Source organism: Mauremys reevesii, linkage group 14, assembly GCF_016161935.1.
Source record: "Mauremys reevesii isolate NIE-2019 linkage group 14, ASM1616193v1, whole genome shotgun sequence".
In the NCBI taxonomy this organism is placed as follows: domain Eukaryota; kingdom Metazoa; phylum Chordata; order Testudines; family Geoemydidae; genus Mauremys; species Mauremys reevesii.
In genome coordinates, this window is record NC_052636.1 from 10,668,291 (window position 1) to 10,689,973 (window position 21,683).

At 48.8% G+C, this 21,683-nt stretch overlaps 1 pseudogene; it reads right to left on the reverse strand.

Moving 5' to 3' along the window:
- Window positions 1-21,683, reverse strand: part of LOC120381919 — a 480,690-nt pseudogene that overhangs the window by 307,268 nt on the left and 151,739 nt on the right.

Genomic DNA, 21,683 nt, shown 5'->3' on the forward strand with positions numbered 1-21,683 from the left:
TGCATGCAATTTTAGGGGCTGCGCTGACAACTACCCCACCCCTGACCATGGATTCCGAGGTGGGGTTGTAATCTCTGCCATGTCTGAGGATTATGCGGACGGGGAAGATGAAGATGAAGAAGAGGAGGAAGACCTAGCAGAGAGCACACAGCACTCCGTGAGCCCCAGCAGCCAGGAGCTTTTTCTCACCCTGACGGAATTACCCTCCTCCCAGCCCTCCCAAGCAACTATCCCAGACAATGACGCCATGGAAGGGACCTCTGGTGAGTGTACCTTTGCAAATAGCAAACATTGTTTTTTAAGCAAGCGTTTTTTAATGATTGATTTGCCCTGAGGACTTGGGATGCATTCGCAGACAGTATAGTTACTTAGAAAAGTTTGTTAACATGTCCGGGATTGAGAGGAAATCCTCCAGGGACATCTCGATGAAGCGCTCCTGTAGGTACTCCAGAAGCCTTTGCAGAAGGTTTCTGGGCAAGGCAGCCTTGTTCCGCCCACCATGGTAGGACACTTTACCACGCCATGCATGTAGCAAGTAATCAGGTATCATTGCATGGCAAAGCATAGCAGCGTATGGTCCCGGTGATTGCTGGCATTCAAGAAGCATCCGTTCTTTATCTCGCTGTGTGATCCTCAGCAAAGTGATATCGTTCAGGATAACCTGGTTAAAAATCAGGAATTTAAGTAAGGGGGATGGCCATTTTCCTACTGGGTTCGTGGACTGCAGCAGCTTAAAAAAAAAACCTTTCCTGCACGTAGCCAAGTGGGGGGAGGGGAGGAGTGAAATGCCGATGATCTTTTTTGTGTTTGGTCACCGGCGATCTTCCCCAAGCTACCAGCCACGCAGTGGGTGGGGGGGTGGGAAGGGTGTTGATTAGCAGGGAGCTAGCGTGGTATTAGCCATGCATTGGGGGGAGGGGTAAATCACTGCAGAAGCCGAAAGACAGTGGCTTACCATGGCCGCATGCAAGCTGAATTCTGATGCCCGGACCTGTGTCTGTGAGATCTGTAACTCCAGAGCTGCAGGCACTCACTATTAAGATGAAAAATGCGACCTTGTAGGGAAATCACATGTGCTATGTAATGTGAATAGTGCTGTTCACTGTGAAAGAGTATAACCATTGTTCTGTAAAATGTATCTTTTTAAATATTTCTCTCCCTCATGCAGCTGCAAATCTTTCAAGCGTGCCTCCTCCATCCCAAAGGCTAGCACAGATAAGGCGGAGGAAAAAGAAGACGAGAGATGAAATGTTCTCGGATATTATGGAAGTTACACGCAATGAAAGAGGTCATCTGAATGAGTGGAAGGACATGGTATCAAATTACAGGAAAGATGCCAGTGAACATGAGGACAGGAGAGACACCCGAGATGAGAGGTGGTGGCAGGAAGACCGGCAGGAAAATCAGAGGTGGCGGCAGGAAGATCAGCGGTGGCGGGATGCAACTCTGGGGCTGCTGCGTGATCAAACTGACATGCTCCGGCGTCTGGTGGAGCTTCAGGAACGGCAGCAGGATCACAGAGTGCCGCTGCAGCCCCTGTATAACCACCCTCTACCCTCACCATGTTCCATATCCCCCTCACCCAGACGTGTAAGAACGCATGGGGGGAGGCTCCGTGCACCCGCCAACTCCACCCCCGTGGACAGCCCAACCAGAAGGCTGTCGTTACTGTGAAATTTTTTTAATGGCCTTCTCCATCCTTCCTATCCTCCTCCCAAACCACACCCTTACTTCTCTCCCTGTTTTTATAATGAATTAATAAAGAATTCATGATTTTTAAACGAGAGTGATTTTATTTGCATAAGTAAGCTGTACTCGAAGGGGGAGGGTGAGTTGATTACAGGGAATGAGTCAATCAAGGGGGTTGGGTGTTCATCAACAAACACAGCAGTTACACTGTACCCTGGCCATTGATGAAGCTCGTTTTCAAAGCTTCTCTGATGCGCACCGCTTCCTGGTGTGCTCTTCTAATCTCCCTGGTGTCTGGCTGCGCGTAATCAGCGGCCAGATGATTTGCCTCAGCCTCCCACCCCGCCATAAAGGTCTCCCTTACTCTCACAGAGATTGTGGAGAATACAGCAAGCAGCAATAACATAGGGGACATTGGTTTGGCTGAGGTCTGAGCGAGTCAGTAATGTCCGCCAGCGCACCTTTAAACGGCCAAATGCACATTCCACCACCATTCTGCACTTGCTCAGCCTGTAATTGAACAGATCCTGACCACTGTCCAGGCTGCCTGTGTATGGCTTCATGAGCCATGGCATCAAGGGGTAGGCTGGGTCCCCCAGGATAACGACAGGCATTTCAACATCCCCAACTGTTAATTTCTGGTCTGGGAAGTAATTCCCTTGCTGCAGCCGTTTAAACAGAGTAGTGCTTCTGAAAACGCGAGCGTCATGAACCCTCCCTGGCCATCCCACATGGATGTTTGTGAAACGTCCCTTGTGATCCACCAGTGTTTGCAGCACCATTGAAAAGTACCCCTTCCGGTTTACGTACTGGGTGCCCTGGCGCTCCGGTGCCAAGATAGGGATATGGGTTCCATCTATCGCCCCCCCACCGTTAGGGAATCCCAGTGCAGCAAAGCCATCCACTATGGCCTGCACGTTTCCCAGAGTCACAACCTTTCGTAGCAGCAGCTTAGTGATTGCTTTGGCTACTTGCATCACAGCAGCCCCCACAGTAGATTTTCCAACTCCAAATTGATTCCCGACTGACCGGTAGCTGTCTGGCGTTGCAAGCTTCCACAGGGCTATCGCCACTCGCTTCTCTACTGTGAGGGCTGCTCTCATCTTGGTATTATGGCATTTCAGGGCAGGGGCAAGCAAGTCACAAAGTTCCATGAAAGTGCCCTTACGCATGCGAAAGTTTCGCAGCCACTGGGAATCGTCCCACACCTGCAACACAATGCGGTCCCACCAGTCAGTGCTTGTTTCCCGGGCCCAAAATCGGCGTTCAATGGATAGAATCTGCCCCATTACCATCAGGATCTCCAAAGCGCAGGGGCCCGTGGTTTGAGATAATTCTGTGTCCACGTCCTCATCACTGTCATCGCCGCGCTGCCGTATCCGCCTCTTACTCGCCTCGGTTTGAAGGTCCTGGTTCACCATATACTGCACGAGAGTGCGCGAGGTGTTTAAAACATCCACGATTGCGGTATTGAGCTGAGCAGGGTCCATGCTTGCTGTGCTATGGCGTCTGCACAGTTCACCAAGCAAAAAAGGCGCGAAACGGTTGTCTGCTGCTTTCAGGGAGGGAGCGGTGAGGCTGTACCCAGAACCACCCGCGACAATGATTTTTGCCCCATCAGGCACTGGGATCTCAACCCGGAAATTCCAAGGGGCGGGGGAGGCTGCGGGAACTATGGGATAGCTACGGAATAGCTACCCACAGTGCAATGCTCCAGTAATCGATGCTAGCCTCGGACCGTGGACGCACACCACCGAATTAATGTGTTTAGTGTGGCCGCGCGCACTCGATTTTATACAATCTGTTTTGCTAAACCGGTTTATGTAAAATCGGAATAATCCCATAGTGTAGACGTACCCTAGTTCTCCTTTTTGAAATCAAATGCCACAATGTTGGGCTGTTGAGATGTTCTTCCCACCACAGGGATGTTAAATGTTATTATATTATGCCATTTATTTCGAGCAACTGCAGTTATTCGGGAGAGTACAGACAGGCAGAGTTTCCCCTCCCGAGGTAGGTCTCGGTTAGATAAACAATTAAGGCAAGCATTTATACCTTTTGCGACATACAGTAAGGAGCAACAATTGCATTTTGTTTGTACATATTCCTTTCTGATAGCTTACTTCTCTCAGCAATTTCTGCTACAATCTGCATTCTATTCTTATCTAACACAAGGTCGAAAACCAGCGTCTCTTACAGTTCTTTTCTGCTCACCCACGCCCTGCTTGGAAGTCTCCCGTTATTAGCTGTTAGTTAGCCTGGTAAATATCAAGTCCCTGAGAAAACACAGTTATACGAAGCAAAACAAAATCACAAGCAGAAATGTCATTGGAAATTCAAAAATTAAAAAGGAAAATGCAATTCCCATCACTTCATTGTATCTGGGCCATTTCTGTATCGAGAGTACCCACTAAGGGCCCTGTGTGCTTATGGGAAACCTGGAGGAACTCATAGCAGAGCCTGAACATGAAACTCAACTGCTCCCAGGTGCCGCAGTAAAACCTTTCCCTGCTGTGATGTTGATGATTTTATGAAAATATGCTAATGAGTGTGAATATAATGTAACTGGAACATGCTTCATGCAAAAGGTCTCTTGTGCAGTATAATTACAAAGCTTATTATCTACTGTGTGTGTTCAGCCTATTTGTATGAACCGATCTTTCCTGTATCTGAAGCTAGAAATATGAACTATAACTCTGAGGTCCTGTTGTAATGATGCAAAGTGTGGGCCATTAATAGTGGTTTGGACTCCTGATGGCTCCCATTAACCAGGACAATTGACTGGAGATGGCTCTGTCCTGCACCATCTGTGAGTCAGGCCAGGAACAATGAAGGCTTGGGGTCTCACAGGGCATGTGACCATGTCACCTGGTACAGGAATCCATCTTAAACCTGGGGCTTTTCCCCAGGAGAGAGACAAAAGATTCCTGCCTTGTACCAAAGCTGTTTAAGGGGGTGGAACAGAAGAAAGGTGGCTGCAGTCATGAGAAATCCCCTAGCTACCACCTGAGCTGGAACAAGGACTATACCAGGTGCAAAGATTGGGCCCAGACAAGAAATAAGTCTAGTCTGCAAAAGAAGCTTATTGGAAGATCTCTGAGGGTGAGATTTTATCTGTATTGAGTTTCATACTGTATTAGTCTTAGACTTGCATGTTTTTGTTTTATTTTGCTCTATGGAGAATACAAACTCCACAGAGAAGGAAAAGTTAATGCCTTAGAAAAATCTGTGTGTGTTAGAGTGTCTAGGAACCACTCTCCTATAGCTTCTTTTGTCTGATTTCCTTTAGAAAATCTGAAGCAGGGAGCAGAAAACCATTGTCTTTTCTGAGGTGTGAGCTCAGGACCTACTGAGTATGAGACTGACATGCTGCCAACTATGCTAAGAAGGCCCAGGAAAATGTTTAGGCTCAGTGCATATAGGATCCTCCTACAGCAGTGACTGGAGCAGGGAAGGAACTGGAAGAAGCAGAGAGATCTGGTGCCCACAGACCTGTCCTGGCCTCTTTCTCAGCAGCAAAGAAATCAATTTGCCCTTCCAGTGAACAATCTGCTGGAACTAATGGCAGCACAGGGGGGATGTTTCTAAAGTATGCACCCACCTCTACATTTTAGAACTTACTCTCCTTTTTCTAGTATAGCACTTTCTATATGAACTGGCAAAACAAACTACACAGGTAAGAGAAACAAGGGCTTGAGAGAAAGCTTGAACTCATAACCCCAACAGACGGCCCCTCTGTGCTAACCAGTTGCACCCCTGAAGATGTTTTTTAAACACATTTGGGAAGCAGGCAGTTATCAGTCTCTGTGGTTCACACCTTTGCCTGGTAATTGAAAGGCTGCTGGTTCAAACTTAACTCAAGATGCGGCTTTTCAGCGGTGAGACTCCAGTACATTTTAACAGGAAGAAAATCTCCTCTATTCTGGCTTTGCCCCATTAGACTCCTCCTGCCCATCTTCCCCCCTCTCCCAGTCTCTTTCCTTCCCCACTGGGGCCATGCAGAGAGGAGCCCCAGTCAGTCTCTGTCACAGAGTCTGTATCCCATAAAGGGAGGGAGGGTTTACTTTAAAACATTGATAATGGGGAGGGGAGTGGTGTGTGTGGTTAGGGGGAGACAGGATGGAGAACTAACAGTGGGGCACAGAGAGATTCCCCCAGATTGGGGAGATCCCCTGCTGCCCCCCATCAGCCAGCTGTGAGAAGAACAACTGTGGGGGTGGGGGGTCTCCACATGCTGCCCCCGCCCCAACTGCCAACTGTGGCAATGGGAGCTGCAGGGGTGGAGTCTGCGGGCAGCAGTGCGCAGAGACGCCCCCGGCCCTCCAGCTTAGGGGCTTTCGGGAGATGCCTGAGGTAAATGCTGCACCCCTCACCCTCTCCTGCAACCCCCTGCCCCAGCCCAGACCCCACACCTGCACCCAAACTCCCTCCAAGAGCCTGCCCCCCACACTGCCTCCTTCACTACAACCCCCTGACTGAGCCCAGACCCTGCACCCAAACTCTCCCAGAGCCCAACCCCTCTCTCTCCCACAACCAAACTCCTTCCCAGAGCCTTACACAGGTGTGTGTGGCAGGTGGGGCAGGACTTGGTCCCATTCTGGGCACCACCAAAAATTATACAAACCTGCCACCCCTGTCCAGCCCAACCTTCTGCTGATGCACCTCAGCCCACACCCGTGCAGGGTTTGAAGCTTTCATTGCTTAAATTCCAGGACATGGAGGGATTTCAGCTCCCCTTTGGCCAGAGGGAACCTTTACCCCACTCCTAACTAGGTTCTTGTCCATGGGATCACTGTAGGGGGGCTGGGTCCCTCGGTGTCTTTTCTCTGTCTAGGACAGGCTGGGGTGCAATAACTGGGGGCATCTGAGCACCGAGGACCTTCTGTGGGGCTGCCATTCCCCTTCCCCTTCTGTGGTCCCATCTGCCATTGACTCCAGCCTTTTTTCTATCCATCGTCAGCACCATCCCAAGCCAGCAGCACTCGAATCAAAAAGACAGAGTCCAGTGGCACCTTACAGACTAACACACGTATTGGCGCATAAGCTTCCGTGGGTGAATCCCACTTCGTCAGGTGAATGTAGTGGAAATTTGCAGGGGCAGGTATAAGTATGCAGGCAAGAACCAGTCTAGAGATAAGGAGGTTAGTTCAATCAGGGAGGATGAGATCCTCTTCTAGCAGTTGAGATGTGATCACCAAGGGAGGAGAAACTGCTTTTGTAGTTGGCTAGCCAGGCACAGAATTCCCACTCCATTCATCTGACAAAGTGGGGATTCACCCATGAAAGCTCATGCTCCAATACGTCTGTTAGTCTAGAAGGCGCCACAGGATTCTGTCGCCTTTTACAGATCCAGACTAACACGGCTACCCCTCTGATACTCAAAAAGACAGTGTCCCCTGCTGGGAGTAAATCACTGACCTCTCTCCTCCCTGAGCACTGACTGCCCCTCTGTTTCCTTGCCTCTCAGGCTGTGCAGATGGGACCTTTCCCTCCAGTGCTGGAGGATTCACCCTTCTCATCTACCATTGTCCCAAGCAGCACAGTGGGTGGGAATCTTAAACGTACCGAGGTGACTTAGGAGCAGAACCCCCCCCCCTGACCTTCCATGCAATTGTCACTTGCCCCTCACTGAGCAGGACTGAAACTGGTGCAGGGAGACTGGTGGGCCACATCCCCTCTGGGCATGAGCAAAGCAGCAGGGTGAAAAAAAGGCTCATGGAGATGCTGGGGATTGAACCCAGGGCCTTATATATGCAAAGCATGTGCACAACCACTGAGCTACATCCCCTAGCAGGTTGTGTTTGCTATGGGTTACACTCAGAGCCCTCCTGTTTCCAGAGCATCCAGTGACCTATAAGCTTCATGAGAAGCCCATTCCCCTCTCTGAGGACCAATCCTGCTCTCCTGGAGGTGACTTATTCATAGGGGTCACTTTTCAGCAGGGCCAGATTCTATGTGTGGGGCAGAGAGAGTGGGTGCCCTGGTCTCAGGGTGCAGAGATACACTCAGCCATCTCCCCTGCATTGGGTTGGGGGTGCTGCAATCCCCTGCTGCAAGGTCATGGTGGGGGATGCTGTTGAGGCCCTGGTGGCAGCAGTGGTGTGGGAAGCGCCAGGTATTTCTAGGATCTGCTATTTCCACCTGCCTGTGAAGTCCAGATTTCCCCAGCACATTCACTGCGGTGCAATTGGGTCACTATTTCCATGGCTGGACAGCAAAGAATGGCTCCCAGTTTCCCTTCTATTGCCAGCAGGATTAGCCTGTGTCAGTGCTTAATGAGGTGGATCTTGTTGTAGATTGTTATTCATTCCCCACCTTGACAATTCACACAGTCCCTTTCCCAGGCAGATTCCCAGCACCTCAGTGATCCTGGTAGCAGGGTTGGGTCCTGAGATTTTCAGGGTTCTTTTCCCCTCCACCTGGAATGAACTCAGCTTTTTCCCCATCCCAGACAATCCATGAAATAGCAGCAGCAGCATAAAGAAAGAGGGGAGGGAACATCTCACGGCCAGGGCTGGATGTGCCCAGAGCCCCCTGCTTGTCCATTGTTTCCATGCTTTGCACAAGGGACAGAGAAAGACCTTGCTGTTCCTGTGTCTGTGCAAAGAAAATTGTGCTTCTGTATGAAAGAGAGGCGGGAAATGGCCCCAATGATGGGGCAATAGCCTCAGGGTTAAGAGCAAAGGACAATGATGGGAAGGCTCACAATTGACTCAGTAGTTGCATACAAAGGTGCACGTTTGGCAGTTACGCTGGGAAATTCTGGCTCCTTCTCAGGCTCAGGTTGGCCACCCCTGTCTAGATGTAGAAGTTACAACATTTAAACTTGAAAGAGGGGCCAATTTCCTCATCATTTCATACCTTTACACCCAAACACGATGACTTTCTGAATGAACCCTCCTCGTTCAGCCAGAAGATCTTGGGGTGGATGTAGGAGTCACTGGGTAAAATTCTCTGGACTCTGTTCTGAATCAGGTCAGAGCAGAGGTACCTACTGATCTAGTCTGGCTGTAAAATCTATATATCAACACCAAATATGGTGTGAAATTAATCCTCAGAAATGGCTGTTCCCCACCCAGACCCCAGCAAAGGGCTCCCCAGGGAAGGGGGCTGTTGAGGAAGGAAAGAAGAAAGACGTCCTTCTCTCCCTGGAGGAACCGGACTCTGCGCTTCATACCTCGTATCTGCCTTCTCTCAGTGGGTCGATTGTGTAGCTGATGGTCCTTAATGGGCCATCAAGCAGGCTAGGCAGAACTGACACAAACTTATCTGGGGTGTTCCCCAGAAGCAGAGCACAAGTTTGAAATATGGACAGAACAGAGCCAATACTTATAACATCAACTACAAAAATGATACACATCTAGAGATAGCATCATTATAATCAGCCAATCAGAACCTCTCCATAGACCCCTTACACGACAACCTTTCTACAATATTGTCTGCAAATATAGAACAGCGGTCGCAATGGTGATCTATACAGTTACAGATTATGTCAGTAACGTCACAGGAGGTGACATGGCATCAGTGAGACTGATACTGGAATAGTGCCTCCAGTTTTGGTGTCCTCATTTGAAAAAGATGTTGTGAAACTGGAGCTGGGGCAGCAAAGAGCTACCAAATGTCCTGAGGGCTGCAGAAAAATACCTTCTAGTGAGCTATTGAAAGAGCTCAACCTGTCCAGCTTATCAAAAGAAGATTGAAAGGTGACTTCACTGAAGTGTTGAAGTGCATTAATGGAGAGAAAAGATTGGGTATTAAAGGGCTCTTGAATCTAGCAGAGAAAGGCCTAACAAGACCCAATGGCTGGAAGGTGAAAAGAGACAAATTCATATTACAACAAAGGCACAAATATTCAACAGCGAGGATAATTGACCACAGGAACAAGCTACCAAGGAAAGTGGTGGATTCGCCATCTCCTGATGTCATTTCATGAAGACTAGATGCCTTTCTGGAATGTGTTTGCCCCCAAAGTAGCTCTTGTGTCATACAGGAGGCCTGTGATATGCAGGGGGTCAGATTAGATGCTCTAATGGTCTCTTCTGGCCATAAAGTCGACTAATTTCTGAAAACTGAGTGTAGCATTGGGAGCAGCGTCTGATGTTTTCCTGTCTAGTCAGCTTGAGTGGGGTGATCCACAGGGAGTAGCTCAAACCTCCAAAGTGCCTGGCCAGGGGCAGGACATTGGCACAGCAAGGGAGGGGTGTGGCAGTGACATCACAAAGGCCTTTTGCAGGACCTCAGACTATTGGTGAAAAGTGGTGGGGAGGTGGTGACCTCACAGAGAGATGCTGACAGCAGCCAGGCAGGCCGGGGCGAGGGGCCAGGGAAACCTCAGAGACCCCTGTGGCTTTGCTTCAGCAAGTCTCCTTCTCCAGGTCTCTCTTTGAGGACTGAGAGAGTATTCAGGTTCACGGACGTGAGCGTCAGGAGGAACCTCTTTTGAGTTTTCTCCTTCCCTTGTAGTGATTTTACTAGAAAACAGCCGTCCCTGTTTAGAAGGTAAGAGCCTTCAACAAATGACTACGCAGATGGTGTCGGAGAGAAGGGTTTGGATTCTTTGACAATGGGATGGTCTTCCAAGAAGAAGGATTGCTAGGCAGAGACGGGCTCCACCTCACAAAGAGAGGGAAGAGCATCTTTGCAAGCAGGCTGGCTAACCTAGTGGGGAGGGCTTTAAACTAGGTTGACCGGGGGAAGGAGACCAAAGCCCCGAGGTAAGTGGGGAAGTGGGATACCGGGAGGAAGCACAAGCAGGAGACTGCAAGAGGGGAGGACTCCTGTCTCAGACCGAGAAAGCGGGACAATCAGCGAGTTATTTTAAGTGCCTATACACAAATGCAAGAAGCCTGGGGAACAAGCAGGGAGAACTAGAAGTCCTGGCACAGTCAGGGAATTATGATGTAATTGGAATAACAGAGACTTGGTGGGATAACTCACATGATTGGAGTACTGTCATGGATGGATATAAACTGTTCAGGAAGGACAGGCAGGGCAGAAAAGGTGGGGGAGTTGCGTTGTATGTAAGAGAGCAGTATGACTGCTCAGAGCTCCGGTATGAAACTGCAGAAAAACCTGAGAGTCTCTGGATTAAATTTAGAAGTATGTAAATTTTCACTTCTCTGCCAGCAGCCTTGCAGAGCACACCCCTCTCTCGCTCCCTGCTTTCCTATCACCAGTTATGTTACTACAGGAATGAAATCGAGACATCCCGTAAAACAGCGAGTTCCACATTGTTCTTCAAACCTCAGATCATTGAAATGCAGCTTTGCATTTGAGATACTATATGACTGTAGTACACTTTGCACTGCCTGCATCTACAGTGACATCAGGAGAGGAGAAGAGGATAAGACTGTCCCTAGCATATGTGATTTTAAAGAAAGGTGAGACACACCCACCCACTATCAATACAACAAGAAGGGAGAACAGTAGCTGGTGCAAAGAGAGAAGATGCAATGAAACCCTTCTGTACCCACAACTGATGTCTGAAAAGCATCAGTCATTCTGCAGATCAAAGAAAGAAATAGCAGCCAGTTTCAGACAGATAGGATCCCTTATGACCTATATAGGAGAAGTGCACTTCCCTATAGCAGTTTCCCAACATAGTTTTCTTATGGATTTATTTATTAAGCAAAAATTAAGATTAGGAGTCTGATTTAAATTATGTACATTTTCAGTGTTATTTAAGTATGAAACTATTGCAGCTACTTTTATTTTACTCCTGCCTTCATAAAAAGCTACTGAGTTATAACAGATAATTACAAAGACTAAAGTACATGCTTTAATATAATTAGGACCGGGCAACCCAAGATGAAAACTACACCGTGGAAGAGTCCTACAACCAGGTATTTGAGGCCAATCCCTTTATCAATGGAATCCTCAACCAAAATATGAGGAAGGAGAAGAGTCACCCTCAAGCTTTTGACAATAGTTCAAGGTCAGACACCAAGAAGACCAGCACCATTCGTATTCTGGTTTTGGATAAAATACTTGATCTTGCCTACATCATAGAAACCTTCATCTCTCCAAGTCTACACCCCACTACACCCTTTAGCAAGAAAGTAACCATTAAACAAGTTCTGAATCAGTCGTCTTTCTTCCCAATTTAGTTTTAACAATAAAGCTGCAACTTAAGTAGCTATGGGAGATGACAGTGCAACTACTAGGTATTGGTGGGGGAAAAGTGTGCTAGTAATGTCCTGGATATACTGGCAGGGCCGGCTTTAGGGCAATTCAACCAATTCCCCTGAATCGGGCCCTGCCCCTAAGAGGGTCCCGTGCCCAAGCCCCGGTTCGGTGTATTGGCAAGAGTTGATGCACTGTACCGGGGTGGCCCGGCTTCTCCAGGGGACAATTTAAAGGGCCTGGGGGCCCTTTAAATTGCCACCACAGCCACACTGCTGGAGCCCTGGGGTAGGGCTGTGGGGATCTGTGGGCTACTTTAAAAGTCCGTGGCTCCCATTGCTTCTATCATCCCAGCCCTTTAAATAGCCACTGGAGCCCTGACACCTCCCCAGGGCTCCGGCAGCTGTATACATGGCCAGGGCTGTGGAAACAGGGGAGCCCCTGGTGGGGGAGGGAGGAGGAGGAGGGAGCACTTACCATACCAGGTGGTCTGTACCCCCTGTACCCGCACCCCCTGCCCTATCTCCAGCCAACCCCTGCCGCACCCCCCTATGGCCCTGCTTGAAGCCAGCCAGCCCACCCCACCCCACCCACCCCTGTCTCCAGCCATTGCTGCACCCCTTGTCCTGCCTGCAGCCAGCCCCATGTCCCCTGGTGCCCTGCAATTCCCTGGGCAGTAACCCTGCACACCTGCGTCAATGATGGGAGAAGAGAGCAGCTGGTACCCACACATGTGCACACCCTAGGGTGACCAGACAGCAAGTGTGAAAAATCCGGATGGGGTGTAACCCTTCTGCCCCTCTGAGTTGGCAGCATCAAGGGCTGGGTTCAGTATCCAGGGGTTCCATTTCAATAACACAATGCAAAACTGGCTCGAGCCCCCACCCAGTGACCTGGGACAATTACATACCACCCCCCCGGGCGCCTCTAGGAGGCAATACTTCCCCACTCACAAGCACAGAGTCCGAATGTAGCAAAATCCTTTTAATAAAGGAGGGAGTGGAGGTTACTAGGATCCTATATAAGAAAATCACCCCAAAATTGGGACTGTCTCTATAAAATTGGGACATGTGGTCACCCTAGCACACTCCCAGGGAGTGGCGGGGACCCACACATGTGAAATGGAGCTCATTTCTAGTTCCGTCCCATCTTTTTAAAAAATAACTGTAGGTAGGTTTAACATACAGCCGCATTTTCCCAGACATGTCAGACTTTTTGGTTCTTAAATTGCTGTCCGGGATGAATTTTTAAATATGGACATATGGTAACCCTATTGGTACCAAAAATACATACTCTGGCACATCCCTTACATCAGAACTTTTTATAGGGAACCAGTTGCTAAGAAAGGAAAGGCTTTTTCTTTAACCTTTTTTTTTCTTTTTTTAAGTCATTCCTGCTGGGGCCCCGCTGAAAATGTTTGAATTGGGTGGGCCCCAAACTTCCTAAAGCCGGCCCTAACTAGTCTGTTCAGTGTTATAGCTTTTAATATGGTAATGCAAACACTGTAATAGAGCATTAATGTCCAAATGTACTGTAGCTTGTTTTAACTTACCGTAATACTAGACGTGGTGCATGTGAACATTGCCGTAACGAGGGCAAGGTGAGTGAGGCACTTGCCTCGGGCACGGAAAGTGAGGGGCTCAGAAAGTCTCTCCTTCAGCGGCAATTCGGCAGCAAGTCCTTCCCTCTGAGAGGGACTGGGGGACCCGTTGCCGAATTGCCACTGGTTGTGATCAATGGAGAGGGGCGGCACATACGACTCTTTTGCAGAAATTCGTTGGTGGATCCTTCCCTCCAATAGGGAAGAGCCAGACATGCTGCCTCTGTTCCTTGCCTTGTGTGCAAAAATCCCTAGTGACGGCTCTGCATGTGAAGCTCTCTTAAAAGCTGACACTACAGTAGTGATATTCCCAAGCCAGCATGCATAGGGCTGGGAGTGGGGAAGGAGTGCATTTAGGTATAGGTAACATCTCTCACACCAAACAGGAACTTTTCCACAGTTCTTTATTATACCTTGTCTTACAAACACCAAAAACTATTACATATACACAAAGGTCAATAATCCCCCCCTCCCTATATATACAGAGTTGTGCTTCTGCATATAGGATCTATCTCAGATTAATATTGAGCTACCAGCTGTTCAGGAATCAGTAAAGAGTCAGCTGCCAAGCCACATGCTGAATCCTATTGCAAACAGTATGGGTGACCCCTGAGGCATTCTGAAGCAAGAGATTACTGTAAAACTTTAAATAAGACGCAGAAAGAATAAACTTTTCCTAGGTTTTGTTTCTGTCAGATTTATTTTATTATGTATAGTAGGTGTTTAATATAAATGTAACCCTTCTGCCCCTCTGAGTTGGCAGCATCAAGGGCTGGGTTCAGTATCCAGGGGTTCCGTTTCAATAACACAATGCAAAACCGGCTCGAGCCCCCACCCAGTGACCTGGGACAATTACATACCACCCCCCGGGTGCCTCTAGGAGGCAATACTTCCCCTCTCGCAAGCACGGCATCTGAGTGTAGCAAAATCCTTTTAATAAAGGAGGGAAACAATGCGGCATCACATTGGAGAAACACCACAAATAGGATTATAACACAAACCATAAGCAACAAAAACCCACCTCCAAGTATGTTTGGCAATGCCCTTTCCCCCTTAGGGTCTTAAGTCCAATCACCCCAAAGTCCAACAACCCGAAAGTCTCTGGTCAGTGCCACCCCCCGAGTTCAAAAGTTTATCTGCAGTTTTAGCCCCCAGCACGGGTGGAGATGGAGTGGGGAGACACACAGAGGGTGTTAAGGGGCACCTTACGTGGGCCAGGGCCAACTGCTCCACCTCTCCGTGGAGTTCTGCTGCAGCCTTCACCACAACCAGCTCCACTCCACCAGCTGTGCCGCTCCTCCAGCCGACCCGTGAGCCGCTCCAGCCATCCCCGCAAACTGCTCCACTCCGCTCTGTTCCATGGGCTGCTACAACACGCTGCCAACTGCTCAACTCTGCCAGTCGCTTAGCAAGAGATCTTCAGGCTCCCCCACTAGTTAATACAGCACTCAGTGATCTCAGCTCAGTAAGTTCAGCTCTTTTAGTGATTTTAACTCTTAGTAGGGGAGCCCCAGTGCTGGCTACTGGGCCAACATGAATTCAGCTTAGCAGCCTCTAGATGGACTCCTAAGGGAATCAAAATTAGCTCTGCTCTTCAACAGTGGAGAGAGGAAGATGTGCAATGGGTGTTCCAGGCCCTCAGAAAGGGGCCATACCACAGCACCTGCATGACCTGCTGGACTTTGACGCATTTATTGTCTCATTCTATAGATAATGTGATTGTAACACATTGTGACTGAAATTAAACCACTTCCAGATGAGGAAACAACAAAAGAGAAAAGCCATTATTGCATTGGCTGGGAATCAAACCCAGATCAACTGCTTGGAAGGCACCTACACACACCACTATACCCCCAATGCATCTGGCAGGAGTAGCTTTCCTGCAGGCTGTGAGTGCTGGCAGAGGGAGTGACACATGACCACAGAGGTAGTGAGTAGGGTGGATGGGCTGGAAGCTGCCTGACACCTGGGAGCACAGTTAGGATCCCAGTGTGACTGAAAGGGGGCAAAGATGAAAACAGAGCTCATTGGGAGCTGGCCCCACACCAGCCCCAGCCCTAGGAGAGCGGAACTGAAGCTCAACTTCAATCATAGAAAAATCTTCCCTGAGAAGGAAGGGGACAGCTTGTTTTAAAGACCAGGTTTGTGTTTGTTCCTGCTACATACGGAGGGGCTGGGTAGTGCTGATTCCAGCCCCCAGACTCTGGGAGGATAAGGAACAAATTCAGGCTGCCAGTGACCTGCAGGAGGGAGATGATCTTTTGACAGTGACGGACGCCTCGTCCTAAAGGCCTTTGTCTGCCCCCTTCCAGTGACTGTTTGGTACAGGAATGCAGCCCCCACTCCTGGGTCTCTCCTGGGGAAATAATGTTTCTGTGCAAAACACCAAAGCTTTTAACAGAAAGGAAGAAAAGGAAATGGCCACATGATGGGACTAGGACATAAGGAATGAAACACAAGATCCTTCTTCCCTGTGCATTGACTTTTAACCTTGTTTGTGGTGGTGTTGTATCCATGTTGGTCCCAGGGGTCCTCTGGGGCACCGGGCATTGGCCACTTTCGGGAGAGTGGGTGAGATGAACTGGTCTGACTCAGTGTGGCTGTTCTTATGTTCTAACTGCTGGTTATGGAAGAGACGACCTTCCAGGCTACACAGAACTGAAGAAGGGTGCTGGGTTAGCTCCACAGCTTGTCTCTTTCACCAACAGAGGTTGGTCCTCTGCAAGCTCTTACCCTCACCCGCCTTGTCTCTCTTGGACTCTGAAAAGTGTTTTCTCTCCACTCCCCTTGGAGAGATGTTAAGTTTCCCTTTGGGCAACTATCAGGCTGAAGCAATTGTATTGACTGTGACACTAGAATTGAAGATTTAATATTATAAATAAATGAGTCTAAACCTGAGGTTCTGGTTTTCACATTGGTTTTTCTAACTCAGTTCCCAATTCTCTTCTAGAAAGGCCTCCAGGACGCCTGCCCAGCCCAGCAAAAGTGGCCAGGAGAAAGCCCACACTGCTGCTCTTTCACGTAGTTGAAGGCTGCTATCAAACCCCCCTCACTCAGTCAGTCAGTCCCCAGGCTGTGGCAGTGCCTGGGATTCTTCCCTCCTAAGTGCAGGACTCTGCACTTCTCCTTGTTGAACCTCCTCAGATTTCTTTTGGCCCAATCCTCCAATTTGTCTAGGTCGCTCTGGACCCAAACCCTGTCCTCCAGCGCTTGGATTCTTTACATGCTTTCACAGAGCGAAGAGCACATGTTCCATGATTTCATAGGGCAGAGTTTTGTGCTATCGGGAGCTTTCCCTGTGTGAATTTGACAGGTGGATCAACATAGAGACACATTGTGACCCTCTCAGGGTGCTGAGGGCTGTGAGTCTCCTTGTTGCCACCTGCCACAAGGAAGAGGGAGTTTTGCATTTGGCAGCTGGATGTTAGTGACCAAACTCACCAGCCTGCTGGAACTCAAGCACCCTCCTCTGAGCTACAGCAGCCACCCTAACCCCTGAGTTCCTTCAATGTGTCCCCCTCTGGGGTCCAGCCCGGATCACCAGATACTCGGTGAAATCCCAGATCCTCTCTTCCCCAAGTATCCCAGGTTACTAGTTTTACTGTGGACCATTGCTACTGTATCTCACACACCACCTGAGTACAGTTATCGAACAAGCAAAAATTTTTATTTAACAACGGATAGAGATTTAAACAAATAAACGTGAGTGATGGAAACCAACTGTTACCACTAAACAAAGGCAGAAAATGATAGAATAGAAAGGCCAGCACAAAAAACAGAGAGAGGAACAATAAGATACTAAAAGGACAATGGTTGGAACTCTCCATTTCTCTCAGTCTTTGGATTGATGGGTACTAGAGCTATAGCAACAGTTGAGGAACCAGGGTAAATTAAATCTAAGGTTTGAGCTGCTAGTGAAGCATTTTCCACACTCACGGCATTCATAGAGCCTCTCTCCTCCGTGGATTGTTTGATGCCTAATAAGGTGCGAACTGCGATTGAAGGTTTTCCCGCACTCAGTGCATTCATAGGGCCTGTCCCCTGTGTGGATTCTCTGATGTCTACAAAGGTCTGAGCTGCTAGTGAAGCTTTTCCCACACTCACAGCATTCAAAGGGCCTTTCCCCTGCGTGGATTCTCTGATGTTTAGAAAGGGCTGATCTTTGAGTGAAGCTTTTCCCACACTCATGGCATTCAAAGGGCCTTTCCCCTGTGTGGATTCTCTGATGTTGAGAAAGGTTTGAGCTGCTAGTGAAGCATTTTCCACACTCACAGCCTTCATAGGGCCTCTCTCCCTCGTGGATTGTTTGATGCCTAATAAGGTGCGAACTGCGATTGAAGGTTTTCCTGCACTCAGTGCATTCATAGGGCCTGTCCCCTGTGTGGATTCTCTGATGTCTACAAAGGTCTGAGCTGCTAGTGAAGCTTTTCCCACACTCACAGCATTCAAAGGGCCTTTCCCCTGCGTGGATTCTCTGATGAACAGAAAGGGCTGATCTTTGAGTGAAGCTTTTCCCACACTCACTGCATTCATAGGGCTTTTCCCCTGTGTGGATTCTCTGATGTACAGAAAGGGCTGAGCTGTGAAAGAAGGTTTTTCCACACTCACTGCATGTATTTTTTCTCTTTCGGCTGAGGATATCCTGCTGTGTTGTGGTTTCCATGAGGACCTTCTGAGTTCCCCAACAGGAAATAAATTTATCCACTTTCTTCCCTGGCTGGTTTCCTTGATCTGTTTTTGGTCTGTGCTGAATCTCCCAGGATTTTTCCTGCTCATGACTCCTGGACACATTCCTTTTTGATCTTTGCGATAATGTTCTGTTTTTACCCACTGGCTCAACATTTTCAGGCTGAGAATTCTGCTCCTCTTTCTCACATGCCATTGCATCACCTGCTGTGACAGAGACAGAAACCTCAAACAGGGATGGAAAGGGGAAGACCAAACAAAAACAAGTGCTGAAGACAGGTCAAATAAAAATCAGGAGCTGAACTCCCCCAAACTCTTCCCCCAAATAGGAGAGAGGAGTGGGATGAATTCAGCCTTCACATCCCATCCAAATACGCAGGGGGAAGGGAGGAAGCTACTGCCTGGTGTCTGCTAGGATCTATAGGAAGCCATGAACTATATTTACCCTGAGGATACGACCCCTGATAGGGACAATAATGAACTGAGAGACCTCCCCAAGGGCTTTGTTAGGCATTCCAGATGTTTCCTTCAGGCACTTACAGATTCTGAGGTGGTTTAATGTTTCCTCACCTGTGCAGGGAGTTCTCAGGATCTCTCTTTCCTCTGAACCCTGGAGGTCTGGGACCCATGGCTCTTCCCCTTGTTCCAGCTGGGAGATCACATCACGCTGGAAAACTAGAAACCCTGCTCAGATGAAAGAAAACAAAGGAGTTCAGTTGATTTCATAAGACTTGGTCATAAAAAAACAAACATTCTATTAATTTAACTTCAGTGCTTAGTGTGGCCTGGTGGGCCAGGGGCAGTTCTCACTGAAAATGCCAAAGATAAGGCAGGCTGAAAAAGGGAGAGCAGATGCTCCCAGAACTGCTGGTTAACACTGAAGTTAAACTCACCGACCGGTCACAAACACGGGTTATCGAGAAGCTGAAAAAAGAAATCACGCAGCCCCCTTTATTGCATCCCAGTTCTCTGGCTCCTAATCAGCAGCGAGGTCCAGTACAGTGAGAGGTTATTTAAAAACTCTGCTCACATAAACAAAGTGTTCCTCTGACCCCAAAGGGTCACCCACATCACCAGGTCAGTATAGGTTTGGATATTACCCAAAATTCCATCCTTCCAGCCAATCCTTTAGCATCTAAACTAAAGGTTTAAACGAAAGAAAGACAGAAAGAAGTTAAATGGGAAAGCAGTCAGATACATTCCAAAATGGATATATCAGGTTCTTAGCAGTATTGGTGAGTTGCTGGCTTGAAAGTCCGTCTGGAACACACCCATAGCTTGGATGGGTCATTCAGTCCTTTGTTCCTGGGTTCAGTTTGTAGAGGAGTTGCTCCAGAGGTAGGAAGGGGGAATGAAGACAAAATGGAGATGATGCAGCTGCCCTTTACAGTCCTTTTGCCATGTGGCCTGTAGTTCCTGTGTCCCAAATACAAGATTCACAGCACGTGGCATGGAAAAGCCTTGAAGTTCTCATTACACAGGCATACCCCGGCATGTCTTGCTGACTCAATAGGTGTATCCCCTTGGTCCTTTCCATGGGCTCATTGTACAGCTGATGACTCTCAATGGGCCATCAAACAGGGGGCAGTGCTGATGCCAATATATCTGGGGGTGTCACCCAGAAACACTGCACAAGTCTGGAAATACAGATATACCCTACATATCTATAACTCACAATACAAAGGTGATACAAACATAGAAACAAAATTATCATACTTGGCAAATCATAACATTTTCACTGACACCTTACATGGCATATCTAGCACGATTCATTGCAATTTTATCAGATTATATTATTATTTTATTATTAATACCAAAATGTCTCATAATTCCATACAGTGTCACACTTGGTAAACCAGTGAATTCCCAGGACCAGTTCCCCAGGGCCTTGAAGATGCCCAACACTATGCTTATAAGGGACTGAAATACCCACATATCTGCTGGGAACACACACACAGACACTGTATCTGTCTACACCCCTGTGTTCACTCTTCTAGAAAATTATGATCAATTTTGTACACAGTATGGCTTGTGAGGTATCATTTGAAAGAACAGAGGGAACAGGAACCCTTACCCAGCGAGGTCACATTCTCATAGTTCTCCTGCATGACATCCCAGTAGAGGGCTCTCTGAGTGGGGTCCAGCAGAGCCCACTCTTCCCTGGTGAAATGCACAGCCACCTCCTCGAAGGTCATCGGCCCCTGAAAGAGCAAGAGTCCAACACTCAGGACCTCTTTCCCCACTCACAGCCCCACCATTTGTGGCAGAGAGGAGCGAATCAAATGGAAGCTCTGGGTGGATCCCACTCAACAGAGTCCCACCCCCACCCCGCTCAGCGTATCCAGCAAACACCAGGGTGAGGGGACGAAGAGAGAGCCCCTTGTCTCTCCCAGCAGATCCATCACACCCCTACTAGCCACCGACTGATACAGGAGATGGAGCCCCTAGCAGGGTTCAGGGAAAACTCCCTGGTAGGAAGCCCAATAACCTCCTCATTGTGAGGAGCGAGATATGAAGGAAGAGGCAGCTCCAATAAGCCTGACTCATGGGTGCCCCTTTCATATCTCACAGCAGCCGCTGGTTAGTGAGCTCAGGCTCCAGCACTGGGAGTCTGGTCAGTTTGACTAGCTCCATGGAGGTGGGCTATTTTCTTTCTTCACAAATTAGGGCATTTCCACCTCCGAACCTCCTGGGTCTGTTCCTAGAATCTAGGCCACTTATTAAATAACTCCCAGCAGGTTTGCCACACCCTGGCCTCCTCCTTTCCCAACGCTGTGAATTTCCTGCCCCGCTCCAACTTCCAAACCAGACTGTGCAAACCTTCCCATCTCCGGTGTATTTGCTGTCCCTCTCCTCCAGCAGGAACCCACCAGCAACCCCCCGATAATCTCTACCTGAGTTGGCTCCACTGCAGCCATTTCTCTTCTCTGTCCCACGCCAGGCTGGGATGAGCTGGAGCAAAACATGGACGTCATTCTGCAGCCTGTCTGGGGGAGAAGGGCAGTTGTGGGCGTTTCAGAACCGGTTTTAGTTAATTTCACATCAGAATTCCCCCAGGCCCCTTCCCTGCAGACAGCCACCCTAGATTCTGCCATGCTGGGAAATGCTCAGTCTGTTTATTACAATGTTGACCTGGCCCCTCCTGCCAGGCTAAGCCCAGACACATTTTTAACCACCCTTCTCCCTCCCCTCACCCCCTAACAAAGTCTCTGAACACAAGGCTAGAAAATAGCAGAACCAAAGAAGTCACTGTGGGGGATTCCCTCGGACACTGACCCCACAGCAGCCACACCCCAGCAGGGGGAATATGGAGTCAGGAACTGGCTTTTCCTCTGTCTGATCCTTGTTTTGTTCACTGGAAAGTGGTTCTGCCCAGGGATGCAGCAATACATGTGTCTGGGTGGACTAGAGAGCTGGAAATCTCTCCCCCCTCATTTCTCCCACTGCCCCTTTCAGTCTCTCCTTCCCGTCCTCTCTCCCTGCCCCTCTGGCTGGGACAGTCCCATTCCTGGGGGCTTTGCTCTCCCATGGCTGGATTTTCTCCTGGCAATTGCTACTGGGAGGAGAAACGAGGAGGGGCTGTTTG